Source organism: Amblyraja radiata, chromosome 27 (genome assembly GCF_010909765.2).
Source record: "Amblyraja radiata isolate CabotCenter1 chromosome 27, sAmbRad1.1.pri, whole genome shotgun sequence".
Classification (NCBI taxonomy): Eukaryota; Metazoa; Chordata; class Chondrichthyes; order Rajiformes; family Rajidae; genus Amblyraja; species Amblyraja radiata.
This window is the reverse complement of record NC_045982.1, coordinates 8,893,162-8,909,407: the sequence shown is the minus strand read 5'-3', so window position 1 is coordinate 8,909,407 and position 16,246 is coordinate 8,893,162. Positions and strand designations below refer to the sequence as shown.

Below are 16,246 nucleotides of genomic sequence, written 5' to 3'. Positions count from 1 at the left end.
GCAATCCGAGTCAGGGATGTTTACCTCCAATCCGTACTGGATTCTTCCCATTTTTTTCCTCCAATTTCACGTCTCATCCTTCCGATTCCTTCTGCTCTTAAACCGCAGATTTTCCGTTCACGAGTCGGTGCACATTTTTGTTCTATTTGCTCAGTAGTCCCGACTTTTGTCCCAAAACGAACAGAGTCTGATATCAGCCCACACTGCAAAAGAGACAAAAAAAATGGTTATTGCAAATAATTGTTTTATTGACACTATATTCTGAGTTTAAGTATAAATATTTATTTGTCAAGTCACCCTTGCCCGTTAAACTCAAACCGGGCGAGTCCACTCTGTTTAATCGGCTTGGTTTGTAAACGGCTGCAGAAGCAGTTTCGGGCCGCGATTCCCACCATCAAGGTCACGGTGCCGAGATTCACTTGACTTAAATATATTTAGTGGTGATATTGGAACAAGTCTTTGACTCTCCAGATTGGGGGCGTGTGTCGTAGGGGCGACACCGCATCGGAGAGATATCATTCCGAGGACACGTTCCCTTCGCAAATACAGAGCAAACCACAGCTCAAACCAGGTTGGGAGGACGTTCATTATTGTTATCTTTACCTGCAGTGAGTTACAACAAAAACTTTCAAATGTTAACGTCCCTGCACAACATTGACAGAACACGTGGAAAATGGTTCATTGTTATTTCTGCAAACAGTAGGAATGTATCGAAGGGGGAGATGTGCAAATCGCGCGAGCGGAAGCCATAGAGTCATAGAGGGATGCAGTATGGAAACAAGCCCTTCGGCTCAACTTGCCCACACCGGCCAACATAGCCTAGCTACATTTGTCCCATCGGCCAACGTTAGGCCCGTATCCCTTCAAACCTGTCATATCCATCTACCTGTCTAACTGTTTCTTAAATGTTGGGATAGTCCCTGCCTCAACTACCTCCTCTGGCAGCTTGTTCCATACACCCACCACCCTTTGTGTGAAAAAGATACCCCTCAGAACCCTATTAAATCTTTTCCCTTTCACCTTAAACCTATGTCCTCTGGTCCTCGATTCCCCTACTTTGGGTAAGAGACTATGTGCATCGTCCCGATCTATTCCTCTGGTGATTTTATACACCTCTGTAAGATCACCTCTCATCCTCCTGCGCTCAAAGGAAGAGTCCTAGTCTACTCGACCTCTCCCTGTGGCGCAGACCCTCTAGTCCTGGCAAAATCCTCGTAAATCCTATTTCCAGCTTGACAACATATTTCCTATAACACGGTGCCCAGAACTGAACACAATACTCTGAACGCGCCAACGACTTATACAACTGCAACATGACCTCTCAGCTTCTATACTAAAGGAATAGAATGTAAAGGTGTGGTGAATGTAAGATGAAGAGGAAGAAAAGGTAAGATGCTAACATTGTACACACAGTAGGTTCTGAGGAACAGTGTCGCTCGTTTCTGTGTTATATACAGCTGGAGCAATGTGGCCTCGTCAAATGTAGCATGCATTTATACAACTAGTACATTTATTTCCATTGATATATTTTCTATAACACTTCCCTGGACATACGCTATTGATAACACATTATTGTAATACAGATTTATGTACACATGGATATTCAGTGCACGCTTTCCATTATAAGTGATGATGTACATATTTATGAGGAAGCTAAGTAAATATGCCACTCCAATGTTACTTTCTTCCCAAGGGGGGGGGGGGGGGGTGCAGCGCCACTTCAGGTGGGAGGATGCAGGTACAGGGTGCCAACTTTAATCCGGCATCGTCTATTAAATCGTCTACGAACGAGTGGAAATGCACGAGTATATGAGCAAGAATGTTTGCCTTTAAAATTGGGGATTATTCGTTGTTTTCCACCCTATTATCCCACTAACTTTTAACTAAACACTAGTAATACGTAAATGACGCAGTGAGATTAAGTGTGCATGGAAACCACTCGTTTTCCAAGATGTTTGTACATTGATAAATACTTTATTCTGGTGATGCCCAGGTGAACAGAAGGAGCGGGAAATTGCCAAACACTTGTTGCGACCTAATGAAAAGTGAAATGGCATAACGTTGTCATTTCTGTGTGTGTGTGTGTGTGTTTTTGTTTAAATCTTTTGATTCCCTTCTTGTTTTCGATGGATATTTCCACAAGGAATTAAAAAATGCATACATGTCTGGGACTCTTGATAGAAAGCGCTCCCGGAGGGCCTGCAGTCAGTCAAAGACCGTTTACAGACGGAAATATGTGCCTAGCTTCTTTCTGATATTTGCATATTCACCAGTTGAGGGGGGAGGGGAATGGTATATATCTCTCTCTATCTCTCTCTCTCTCACCCTCTCTCGCCCTCTCTCTCTCCCCCTCCCTCTCTCTCTATCTCTTTCTCTCTCTCTCTCCCTCTCTCCCTCCCTTTCTCTCTCTATCTCTCTCTATCCCCCCCCCCCCTCTCCCCTCTAGATAAGAGTTTTATTCCACATCACTCAGGTCCAAAGGGAGAGCAGTATTTTTTAAACCTCACACAGAAACAGGTGCAGCCATCAAATGACAGGCGTTTCGCAATTGCCTTTCAAAGCCTATTCGCCGCGGTGGGGTTATCCATATTTATAACGGCGGATGTGTCCTGGGGTTTGATGGAGCGAATCACTGTTGGCTATCCTGGGGGAATGCTCATCCCATGAGCTCAGTTGGAGGTTTGAACCCAGAGTCGCAGCAGAAAGAGAAAAAAAAAACAGCTGCGTTTTGGGCCTTGGTTAATTAAAATATATACCGTGGTACTTACTGCATGCATGTAATTTCATGGAATCTGCAACAAACTCGATTGCAAATGTAACTATTTTGCGGGAATAAAGATTGAAAGTGCTTTCCGAACCTTGTGCTGTCGAGCGAGTTTGATTCCACATTCGACGTTTTAATCCACTGATAAATAGCATTAATAGAACAACAAATGGGATGATAGAACGGCAACGCTCAGAGTGACCACTCGGCCGATCGTGTTCCTGCTATTACTTTAAACACTGTGTTGTCTTTCACGCCTGCTCTCTCCGGAGCCGCGAAATTACTCGAATCCCCCTTGAATCTTCGAGGTTTCCTTCACTCTTTCGAGCGTTAGATTCAAATTCGCAATTCTCCGAGCTTAAATGACTTTTCGCATCTCCGCCAACACGCCACCAATCCCTTGCCTAAATCCGCAGAAGCGTGCATTCGCTTTATATTCTTTGGGTACCGACCTGACTAGGTTTCGAACACACTCATCCTGTTTACACTATCTCAACTACTTAATTTTAAATGCTAATGAATCTCCCCTTTAACTTGCCCACCCTAAGGAGCACGTTCTCCACTCCACGTAATTGAATGGAAGGGCATTACTGGAGCATAGTACTGTTGTAGGGCAGGAGTGGGCTATTTAGAGCTTGTTCTGCCATTTAATAACACGGCTGATCTGCCCATCAATCACGGCCGCCTTTTCATGTCATAATGACAGTGTCATTAGAGCCAGCTTCTCAAGCCAGCTGGGGAGACAGACAGGGGCTCAGGGCCGGCCTTAGGATGTGCGGGGCCCAATTGGGAACAATTTTGGTGGGCCCCAGGTTCCCAGCCAAGGTGTGTCAGCCCAGTTATTTAGTATATATTATGAAATTGTACATTAGGTGCGATGGATTATACACTGTGTGAATCTCTCCTGCTCCCTCCCGTTTGACTGTCAGTATCTCCGCTGGCTTCCAACCTTTACCGTAGCTGCTAATTACCATTAAACTGCATTATGTGATTGGACACAATGCCCTTGGAGACAGCGGCTGATTGGACGGGAGGAGACCTATTTGTTGATTGGACGTGAATTTTAAAGCAAGCTGGTTGGTGATTGGATGCAACTCCCTTAGAGACAGCGATTGATTGGCCGCCAAATTAAATTGTCAAATCTGTAACAAAAATCGCTGGTCGTTGCGAACTCAGTGGACTATCTGGTTGTATCTCCAAACTAAACAGTATAACATGCAGGTACATTCATTTAAAATTAAATTCAGTGATTATTTCACATGATTTCTTACTGTGTATAGCTCAATATCTGACCAATATCTGTTTAACACGTTTGGTCTGCCGTGATACTGAGTTGGATGATCAGCCATGATCATATTGAATGGCGGTGCAGGCTCGAAGGGCCGAATGGCCTACTCCTGCACCTATTTTCTATGATTCTATGTTTCTATGTGAGCATTTTTCTCTCCCAAAACAGTTCATATCTAGCAAACCGATCAACGAACCAGACAGCAGTTGGACGCAGTCATAGAAACATAGAAAATATGTGCAGGAGTAGGCCATTCGGCCCTTTGAGCTTGCACAGCCATTCAATATGATCGTGGCTGATCATCCAACTCAGTATCCTGTACCTGCCTTCTCTCCATACCCCCTGATCCCTTTAGCCACAAGGGCCACATCTAACTCCCTCTTAAATATAGCCAATGAACTGGCCTCAACTACCTTCTGTGGCAGAGAATTCCACAGATTCACCACTCTCTGTGTGACAAATGTTTTTCTCATCTCGTCCTAAAAGATTTCCCCTTATCCTTAAACTGTGACCCCTTGTTCTGGACTTCCCCAACATCGGGAACAATCTTCCTGCATCTAGCCTGTCCAACCCCTTAAGAATTTTGTAAGCTTCTATAAGATCTCCCCTCAATCTTCTAAATTTTAGCGAGTACAAGCCGAGTCTATCCAGTCTTTCTTCATATGAAAGTCCTGACATCCCAGGAATCAGTCTGGTGAACCTTCTCTGTACTCCCTCTATGGCAAGAATGTCCTTCCTCAGATTAGGAGCCCAAAACTGTATGCAATACTCCAGGTGTGGTCTCACCAAGACCCTGTACAACTGCAGTAGAACCTCCCTGCTCCTATACTCAAATCCTTTTGCTATGAATGCTAACATACCAATCGCTTTCTTCACGGCCTGCTGCACCTGCATGCCTACTTTCAATGACTGGTGTACCATGACACCCAGGTCTCGTTGCATCTCCCCTTTTCCTAATCGGCCACCATTCAGATAATAGCCTACTTTCCTGTTTTTGCCACCAAAGTGGGTAACCTCACATTTATCCACATTATACTGCATCTACCATGCATTTGCCCACTCACCCAGCCTATACAAGTCACCTTGTAGCCTCCTAGTTTTAGATGTTTAGAGATGTTTAGAGGGCTTCAGATGGGTTTAGATGTGTTATAGAGGGAAATAGGAGGGAATAGAGGGGAATAGAGGGGGTTTAGAGGTGTTCAGAGGGGCCCAGAGGGGGTTAGAGACGTTATAAGCCCCCCGTGAGAAATTGTATTTCTCTGAAATTGAAGATAGACATAAAGCCGGAGTAATTCAGCAGGCCAGGCAGCGCAGCGACTCTGGAGAGAAGACCCTTCTTCAGACTGAATTGAACTCTCGTCGGTGAGAGTACTTGTGATTGTCTGAAGAAGGGTCTCGACCAGAAACGCAACCCTCTCCCCAGAGCCGCTGCCCGTCCCGCTGAACCACCTTCAACTTCAGAGCCAAACAAAAAACACAGAGTGCTGGAGGAGGTACACAAAAATGCTGGAGAAACTCAGCGGGTGCAGCAGCATCTATGGAGCGAAGGAAATAGGCGACGTTTCGGGCCGAAACCCTTCTTCAGACTGATGGAGGGTGGGGGAGAGAAGGAAGGAAAAAGGGAGGAGGAGGAGCCCAAGGGCGGGGGGATGGGAGGAGACAGCTCGAGGGTTAAGGAAGGGGAGGAGACAGCAAGGGCTAGCAAAATTGGGAGAATTCAATGTTCACGCCATCCGGACGCAAGCAACCCAGGCGGAATATGAGGTGCTGTTCCTCCAATTTCCGGTGTTGCTCACTCTGGCAATGGAGGAGACCCAGGACAGAGAGGTCGGATTGGGAATGGGAGGGGGAGTTGAAGTGCTGAGCCACCGGGAGTTCAGGTAGTTCCGGGAGTTCAGGAACTCAGCGGTCAAGGCGGCTGCCTCACCCGCTGGGTTTCTCCAGCATTTTTGTCTACCGCTAAGCGTCAATGATTCCGGGAATGCCGAGGCAACAGGGTGAGAGAGCTAGAGAGAGACGAGATGGGGAGCGGGAGAGAGAGCGAGAGAGAGAGAGCAAAACACAGAGAGACACAACGTGGGTCGGTAGGTGAATGACTAACCAGCACACCAGGAAGAAGCCCCTTCTCGCGGTCCGGGGCCCTCACTCATGATGGTGAGTTTAAAGAAATTCTCAATGTGTCATCGATCTACATTCCTCAGTGAATGTAATTGTGTTTTAAACAAGTATTATTGACGCCGCGTGAATTTTATTCAAAGGAACATGGCGTCATTAATAATAATAATAATAATAAATTTTATATTTAATGGGCGCCTTTCATACAAAATCTCAAGGACACCTTACATAGTAAAACATATAATCAGAATAAAATAAGTAATAAAGACATCACAGAGACACAAATTAAAAACAGAATTCATTCCGAAAACAGAAAATCAAAAACACAGTGTGAAGAGAGAGCAGCGGCAACCAATTCGTGCCATTCTCATTCAACCAATACTCATTCAAAACACAATAACATTTACTGAGGAATGTGGATGGATGCAGATTGATGACTTTGTATAACAACTTGTTAACTACTTAATGTTAAGAAGTGCTAACAGTACTAGTTAACCAATCGTTTGTGTCTGATGGCCGTGCAGCGGTTGTTATACATGTTCGTTTAAAAAAAATCCGGATGGCGAATTAAAAAAAAAAATCTTTATTTAACAAAGAGAATTCGTATTTCCGTACGAAATACGGAACATTAGTGCGGGGCCCCCATTAGGCGCGGGGCCCAATTGGGGGCAATCGGTCAAATCGGCTTAAGGCCAGCCCTGCAGGGGCTAGTGTTGTAGTGAGAGGCCTTTGGCTTTACCTGCTGAACATTCACAGAGCGCTGAAATTAGCTTCTCAAGTTCAAGGGGCATTAAAGCAAATGGAATCCAAAGTGACTTCAGCTTCCAGTGCGTTCTTGTATGAATTCCGCGGCATAACTGAACAGCCCGACTCAAGAGCTCGGTAGGTGACACGGAAGTCGACAAACATCCCCGATTGTCGTAGAGTCATAATGCACGGAAACAGTTCCTTCGGCCCAAATCGTCCATGCCGACCAATCTAAGCTAGTCCCATCTGCCCGCGTGTGGCCCACATCCCTCGAACCTTTCCTAACCATGCACCTCTCCAAGTGTCTATCTTCGCTTTAAATCAGCATCTGCAGTTCCTTCCTACACAAGTGTCTTTTAAATTGTGTCACAGTACCTGCCTTAACTACCTCCTCTAGAACTCGTTCCATATACCTACTATCCTCTGAGTGAAAAAGTTGCCCTTCAGGTTCCTACTGAATATTTCTCCTCTCGCCTTAAACCTTTCCCCTCTGGTTCTCGATTCCCCAACACTGGGTAAAATACTCTGTGCATCCACCGTGTCTATTCCCCTGGTGGTTCAATACTCCTCTGCAAGATCACACCCCAACCTCCTGCACTCCAATGAATAATTTCGTAGCTTGCCCGACCTTTCCTTGTAGCTCAGGCCCTCGAGTCCCAGCAACATCCACGGTAAATCTTCTCTGCACCCTGTCCAACCTAATGACATCCTTCCTATAGCAGGGTGACCAAAACTGAGCACAATACCCCAAATGGATTCTCAGCAACGCCTTGTCCTATGATCTGAGTAGAAAGGAACTGCAGATGCAGGTTTATACCGAAGATAGGCACGAAGTGCTGGAGTAACTCAGCGGGTCAGGCAGCATCTCTGGAGAAAATGGACGAGTGACGTTTAGGGTCCGAAGAAGAGTCCCGACCCGAAACACCACCTCTCCATGTTCTCCAGAGATGGTGCCTGACCCGCTGAGTTACTCCAGCACTTTGCGTCTAAAATAATAATAATACATTGGATGCGGATGTCGATTGTCATTATTACAAATTATCTTCATGGTTTCCAAAAAGGGAGGCAGCTCTTGTTGTTGGGTTGTTTGAAGAAGGATCCCGCCCCTAAACGTTACCCACCCTTTTCTCCAGAGATGCTGCCTGACCCTACTCCATCCAGCACGTTGAGTCTATCTTTGCCCTATTGCTATCTCAGAAGCAAATCCTAGGTGCTCCTGCACTCAGTATCGGAGTCCATGGCCACTGGTAACATTCTGCTCCTGCCGGGCCCAACCGAAGCAATATAGTGGACCCACAACAGTGACAGGATGGGGTACAAGTCCTCAGCGTTACAATCACACTGTGGTGTATTCTGCAACACGGGGGGTTCTGGCAGCCATTGTTCACCATTGACAGCTGGTGATCAACAGCGGGATCCTGTGCTGAACACGTACAAGCGGGAGGTCATCTACTGAAACCCCCTCAACCACCCTGCACCTTGTGTGTGTGTGTGTGTGTGTGTGTGTGTGTGTGTGTGTGTGTGTGTGTGTGTGTGTGTGTGTGTGTGTGTGTGTGTGTGTGTGTGTGTGTGTGTGTGTGTGTGTGTGGCCACTGCATCTTGCAATCACCACGGTCTCGACCTGAAACGTCGACCATTCCTTCTCTCCAGAGATGCTGCCTGTCCCGCTGAGTGACTCCAGCTTTTTGTGTCTCTCTCGGATCTTCCTTATAAAACGCAGAGGTAAATTGATAGCAAGAGACATCCAATGACTCATTTGGAGAATAAAGCGATCGAACACCGTCCGTCTCTACAATCAAGGTCCAAATGACTTTGAACCCTGTTCACGTCACAGCAGTTACCAGTGAGCAAGTGTTATCTGTCCGGGGACAAAGTTAGAGTGAAGTCGCTGCAGTTAGCAATTTAACTGGGCACTAAAAAAAAATCTCACTGTCCTTAGATATAATAAAGTAGCATTGAACCATAACACCATTGAACCATATTGCATGCAACCTGCAAATTATCTCTCCCAGCGAGAAGCCAGTTGGTTTTGTTTTGGGACAAGGTATAACACAACAAGAAAATCGTAAGAAGCTGAATATATTATTGCCGAGGAAAGGCCTGGGGCAAACCTCACTCCAACTTTTTCCTTTGATTAGCCCAGCAGATCTATTGTTTAATTCCAGAAATTTCGGCATTTATTTTAACTTTTTGTGTTTTACTCACTACCCCTCGTACAATAATAGAACTTAAAAGACAATGTTATCATCGGGAGCTTTCCCCCACACAGTGAGTGTTCCAATCTGATCCTGAAGGAGCTCATTAATCCTGTTTGGGTGTATAGACTCCCCTGGACCTCAGCTAATTGGACCTCTCTCTAAGTATGGGGTTCCGCGATGAGTGCTGATCCTGAGATGGGAACGGTGATATTCTTCACACACACCCATTTCAAGTATTGATGCTGATGTGAAAAATGCATTCCTCTGTTCCCATGGTTGCAGTGTTTCCAATAGCTACTGTGAAGCAGACTCAATGGGTCGAATAACTTACTTATATACACTTGTTGCTGTTGGCATCCCCTGAAGACTGAATATCATTACCAATTGTTAATAAAGAGGCATCTCAAGCACCAAAGGAATGGGAGCATCCCTATTAACGTCTCACAGTCTAGCTCGCAATGCCCTACAGATAGATAATGTTGCTTCGGTATTCAGTGACGATTGCTGCCCTATCCCTGCCAGAACGTCTGAAAAAGTATTTATCCTGACAGTCCTTTCAGGTTAGGCAGATGTTCACTTGCACCTCCTCCAACCTCTACTACTGTATCCGTTGTTCAAGATGTGGACTCTTATACATCAGCGAGACCAAACGCAGACTGGGCGATCATATCGCGGAACACCTTCGCTCAGCCCGCCTGAACCAACCTGATCTCCCAGTTGCTGGACACTTTCATTCTCCTTCCCATTCCTACACAGACCTATCTGTCTCCTCCATTATCAGAGTGAGGCTAAACGCAGATTGGAGGAACAGCATCTTATATTTCGCTTGGGCAGCTTACAGCCCAGTGGTATGAATATTGATTTCTCTCACTTCAGGTAACCCCGGCATTCCCTCTCTCTCTATCCCTCCCTCACCCAAGTCACACTAGCTTCTCATTTTCACCCTACAAACAGTTTACCACGGCCTGTTTCCTTCATCATCATTACCTTTTTGCATATCTTTTATTCATTGTTTTTTATCTCTCCACATCACCGTCTATATTTCTCATTTCCCTTATCCCTAACCAGTCTGAAGAAGGGTCTTGACCCAAAACATCACATTCTTTCTCTCCAGAGATGCTGCCTGTCCCGTTGAGTTACTCCAGCTTTTTGTGTCTATCTTCGGTTTAAACCAGCATCTGCAGTTCCTTCTTACACACTCCATCCCACTCACTTTGACTGGAATCAGTGAAAGTCTCCCAGATCTTTTAAGCAGTAAGTCTTACACCATATCAGCTCTGGGTTTGCTCCATACTCTGTGCTGAATTAGTAGGTCACCCCTGTGGCTTTGATTATCTACAATGGACTCTAACATGTCTGGAATAGAGAGGAGTAAATCATTCAGGATTTCTGCTGCTGACCCATTGGTGTTGCCACTAATCCCACCACATCTCTTCCTCTTCATCCACAGTGGCAACAATGCTTGATGAGTCTGAAGAAGGGTCTCGACCCGAAACGTCCCCTATTTCCTTCTCTCCTTAGATGCTGCCTCACCCGCTGAGTTTCTCCAGCACTTTTGTCTACCTTCGATTTTCCAGCATCTGCAGTTCTTTCTTAAAAACTTGATGAGAACAGATCAGACCTAGTTTGACTGCAATTCATCACACAGGAGCAGGACTAATGAGGTGTGAGACACTAAAATTAACAAGAAACTCTCACTGGTTACAGTACATTAGGAGCATGCTTGCTGTTTTAATTGTTCTGGATGGGAAAGGGCAAAACGGGTTACAGCATACTGTAAGGACATTATCAATAGGTAAGGAGAGCTGGACTGTGAGCTTTTAATGTGGATGCTCCCATTCTTCTGCTACATATTTCATGTTCATAGATCACAGGAGCAGAATTAGGCCTATCGGCCCTTTCCAGTCTACTCTGCTGTTCAATCATGACTGATCTATCTTTCCTTCTCAACCCCATTCGCCTGCCTTCTCTCCATAACCCTTGACACCCTTACAAATCAAGTATTTTTCCATCTCTGCATTAAAAATACCCAATGACTTGGCCTCCACAGCCATCTGTGACAATTAATTCCACAGATTCATCGCCCTCTGACTCAAGATATTCTACCTCATCTCCTTTCTAATGGTACGTCCTTTTATTCTGAGACTATGCCCTCTGGTTCTAGACTCCCCACCCGTGGAAACATCCTCTCCACATCCACTCTATCCAGGCCTTTCGCTATTCGGTAAGTTTCAATAAGTTTCAATGTCACTTGCAGCTCATAATGCATTTGCTCTGCAGAAGAGGCCAGTAGCAAACAAATGACCACGAGTTAGCTGTTTGATCCATTGAGCTTAATCCAGGACATCTAGTGGAATCACATTGCAAACATGGGTTACGGAGGGTGCAATTTCAGTGTAAACGTCAGCACTTGTGATGGGTGAGAAGGATGTTGTTCCGAGACCATAATGATAACATCTCCCAATGCAAACAAACTGAACAGTTTCTATACTCACATATTATGTGCCAACTAAGAATTTATTTTCATTGAATCCAAATACATCTTCAAAATACAAATAAGTACATAAGTTCTAGGAACAGAACAAGGCCATTCGGCCCATCAAGTCTACTCCATCATTCAATCATGGCGGATCTATCTTTCCCTCTGAACCTCATTCTCCTGCCTTCTCCCCATCACCCCTGACAGTCGTACTAATCGAGAACCTGTCAATCTCCAGTTTAAAGGTACCCATTGACAGCCTCCACAGGCGTCTGTGGCAATGAATTCCACAGATTCACCACCCTCTGACTAAATATATTCCTCCTCATCTCCATTCTAAGTGTACGTCCATTTATCCTGAGGCTATGGCCTCTGGTCCTAGACTCTCCCATGAGTGGAGACATCCGCTCCACATTCACTCAATCCAGGCCCGCACTATGTATAATAACATCAACTCTGTCCTATCATTTGCAATTGTGCTTAACTTGTTCTCTCTCTGCACAGATCAGGCAGAAATCTGTAATATAGCCTCAGAAGTGGGCGTCAACCATCTTGAGACTGAAATGTGTTCAGAGAAGCTAATAGGAATCTTTGGAATTCCAACTTCAGATTCAAGTTCAACCGTTGAATACATTTCATTTTTTCATGAGATGTGGCAAGATCCACATTACTAAATTAGCCTTGCACATCTTAAAGTGCGAGGGGAAAGATTTAATAGTAACCTGAGAGGTAACTTTTTCACAAGAGGGTGTGGGTATAAGGGATGAGCTGCCTGAGGAGATGGCTGAGCCAGGTACTGTTACAACGTTTTGGACAAGTTCATGAGAGGAAAGGTGTCGAGGGATATGGGCCAAAAGCAGGCAGGCAGATCTAGTGTAGTTGAGGCATCTTGGTTGACACAGGCAAGTTGGGCCGAAGGGCCTGGTCCATGCTGTATGACTTTATGATTATGTGACTATTAGTTAGGTTGCATGGGTTGCCTGTATTTATGATAAGGCATTTTAAGCTTTGCAGTCTTGTGGAAGGACCATGCCAGGAAACCCTGCATAGGTCCTGGCCTTGCATTGCTTGTCCCCCAACCCAGTGATGAATTACGTTTGAGAGAGAAAAGAGAGAGAAAGGAGAGGGAAAACATTGGGAGAAAGGATACTAAGACTGTGACTGAGCGAAAGAGGGAAGGCGTGGAAACGAGAGTGGAGCTGTGAAAATGAGGAGGGAAGTGAGTGATAGTCAAGATAGTGAAGGTGAGGAATGAAGGGAGGCAGCTAAGAGAGAGCGGAGAAATGGGAGAGGAGAGAGGAGCACAATAAGGGAGGAGAATGTAGTGAAAGGAAGAGTCAGAGGAAACAGAAGGTATAGGGAGGAGAAAGGAAGGTAGAGAATAGGGGAGAGAGAAAATTGGTGTGGGACAGTGAGGGGGTGATGGAGGGCTGGCAGGTTTTTAGGGGGAAGAGATGGTAAAAGTGGATGAAGAGTGAAGGGGAGAGGATTAACAGGAGATGAAGAGAGGAAGAAGAGGAAAGAAAAGATATGTGAAGAAAAGGAGAGATAACTGGGAGAGGTAGAAATAGGGAAGGGGAAAGAAATGGGAGGCAGGAGAGAGACAAAGGAAAGAAGGGCAAGTTGATAAGGAATCAAATGTACTGAGATGAGAGAGGCGAAGGGTAAGGGAGATAGGGGGGAAAGAGGTAAGGAGACTAGAGGAGGTGCAGTGCAGGCATGGGCTCCCTGAGGCCATTTCCCCCTTCTACCCCATCCCCTCTCTATTCCACTCCATACTCACTGCTTTACGCCCTGCCTTTCACACCACCTTTCATTCACTTCCTCACAAAGACAAAAAAATATTTTCCATTCATGCCTTTCAAAAATATTGGTGATATATTTTTGTTTTACAATCCAATTAAAACCACAATTTACTTGTCATTTTTTATAAATGCACAGTTAATTGCAACTAATTTTTAATCGCTCATTAGTCTTAATTATGTTGCTCCTACATTAAAGATGTTGATTATGATATTACATTGTGTTGTGATATTATGTTAACCATGAACACTCCAACTAATAAAATCATATTGAATTTCTGATTCCAGTAGTAACTGGTCATAGATCTGTGTTTTGCCTATTATATTAAACCATGATTTTTGGGCCATTGTTATATTTAGAAATTTGCTTTATGAGTGACTGCCAAATTTCCTAAGGGTTTGAATACTTTTAAATATAAAACAAGTTCAGAAGATGGTTAATAGGATGTCCTTGAAAGTCTTACAGTGTTATTGATTGCAACAACTGCAATACTGGTGGTGCTGATAATCCCACACTGCTATTTGAGCTGTGAATTCCAGTACCTGGACTCAGGGAAATGTTTTTAATGGTGTGCAACGTGCACACTGTTCCAGTGCTGTACTATAGACAATAGACAATAGGCAATAGGTGCAGGAGTAGGCCATTCGGCCCTTCGAGCCAGCACCGCCATTCAATGCGATCATGGCCAATCATCCCCAATCAGTACAATCAGGATGTCATAGGTTTATGAGGTGAAGGCAGGAGAATGAACAGGGGCAGGGGGAGAATGAACAACTGTTTTATATTATTTGATAAGCAAGCCACTTGGACATTATGGCCATCGCAGGTGCATTCACTCTGCAGCAACAAAGGCAAAGGACAAAGGACAAAAGACATTTATTTTATTGTCACATACACCAATTGGTGCAGTGAAATTGATGCAGCAACTGGCGCTGAAGTGAGAACTGGAACACTTGCGTGAATCCCAGAGCTTGAGAAACAAAGGGTAGATCTAGTTAAAGGTCAAGTGCATGAGGTCATAGGGTCATACGTGATAGGAGCAGAATTTGGCATCCAGCCTTTAGAGTTTACTCCACATGATCTATCTCTCCCACTTAACCCCATTCTCCTGCCTTCTCCCCATAACCCCTGACACCTGTACTAATCAAGACTATATCTACCTCTGCCTTAAATACAACGTCTCGCATCTGACACCTTCATTATTTCTCTTTCCGCAGATACTGCCTGACCTGCTGAGTGTTTCAGTGACCGAGGACGGACTGCCGCCACCCCGGGAGGATGCAGGGAACAGCAACACACAACACAGAATCACACACACTCACTCACACACACTCACTCACACACAGACACACACACACTCGCTCACACACAGACACATACTAACACACACACATACTCACTAACACACACATACACACACACACACACACTCACCAACACACACACTCACTCACACAGACACCCACACATACTCACTCACACAGACACACATACACGAACACACACACTCATTCTCACACACACACTCAAACAACATGCCACTTCTGACAGATTATCCCCATATCACCCCGCTCCCTTCAAATTATAGCATATACTTAATTAATTCCTGAGCTTCATTGGGTATGTTTTATGGGCGGCACGGTGGCTACACGGGTTCGATCCCGACTACGGGCGCTGTGTGTACGGAGTTTGTACGTTCTCCCCGTGAACGTGGGGTTTTCCCCACAAGATTCCCGGTTTCCTTCCACACTCCGAAGACGTGCAGGTTTTGTAGGTTAATTGGGATACATGTCCCTACTGTGTGTAGGATGGTGTTAAGGTGCGGGGATCACGGGTCGGTGCGGACTCGGTGGGCCGAAGGGCCTGTGTCTCTAAACTAAACAATGTCGCTTCATACGAGGAACAGTGAAACGCTACGTTTTAGACACAGGAAGGTCATCGGAGTGAGGGAGAGATAAAGCGGGTGGGTTGGCGGGGAGGGGGTGAGCGGGAGAGAGGGGAGGGGTGGGAGCACGTAGGGGATGCGGGGAGGGGTGGGGAGTGGGGAGAGAGGAAAGAGAGACGTTGCAGGGGGGGGGAGCGCGGATGGGGGGGGGGGGGGTTGTTAAGGAAGTTAATAACTAGCATATTTAATAAATGCCACCGCGCTGCCAGGGCGCCAGGGCAATGGACCAGACGCGTTGTGTCCTCCGTTTTGTAGCAGATAACCTATTCCTTACCTTTGAGAGCTTTCAGTTGAGTCACTTTCAGCGGTGTCCATTGTGTTGTATCTCTCCAGTCTCCGCACCCCTTATTGGAGAGTGTGGGAGACTTCGTCTCGTAACTGCTATGATCAGATAATGTGAATTTTCTCTCCCCCCCCCCCCAAACCCCCCTCCCCTCCCAAACCATAGTTTTCTGAATCACTTCTGCCAAACAACAAGAGTTTTGTCGCAAACTTCTCTCGGCTCCCTTCTCTGGCAGGGAGTGAATGGGCCGCCTCTATACCATCGCCAGGACAACGGCTAATCCACTCAGCGCTGCGCCGTCTATCTCCAAGCGAAGGAAATGTTGGTTTGCGTTTTTAAACAAACTTTAACATAAACAAACACAACTTGCTTTCCCTTTTCCTCCCGTTGGTTCAAGGGCTTGGTTCGCCTCCTCTCAATAGTCCAGGTTGTTCCCCAGTCACCTGTGGCGCAAGGAGCAAGGGGAAGGGATTACTTGTGGGGATAAATCTCGGATAATTTTGCATTCCCCAGCTTCGTCGGAATGCCCCTCAACGCCGGATAACTTAAAAAAAAACTCCAGACAGGGTGTGGGATAACTCAAAGCCACTTCAAAACAAAAAGTCAATTTACACGCCCCCACCC

General features: G+C 45.6%; 1 long non-coding RNA gene across 1 annotated transcript; it reads right to left on the bottom strand.

The window, feature by feature from the left end:
* Positions 1-58: 58 nt before the first annotated feature.
* LOC116988392 lies at positions 59-15,855 on the bottom strand. Its single transcript, XR_004415924.1, has 2 exons — positions 15,614-15,855; positions 59-203 (listed from the first exon to the last, which is right to left on the bottom strand). It is a non-coding gene; the product is annotated as an uncharacterized LOC116988392 (long non-coding RNA).
* Positions 15,856-16,246: the final 391 nt, after the last annotated feature.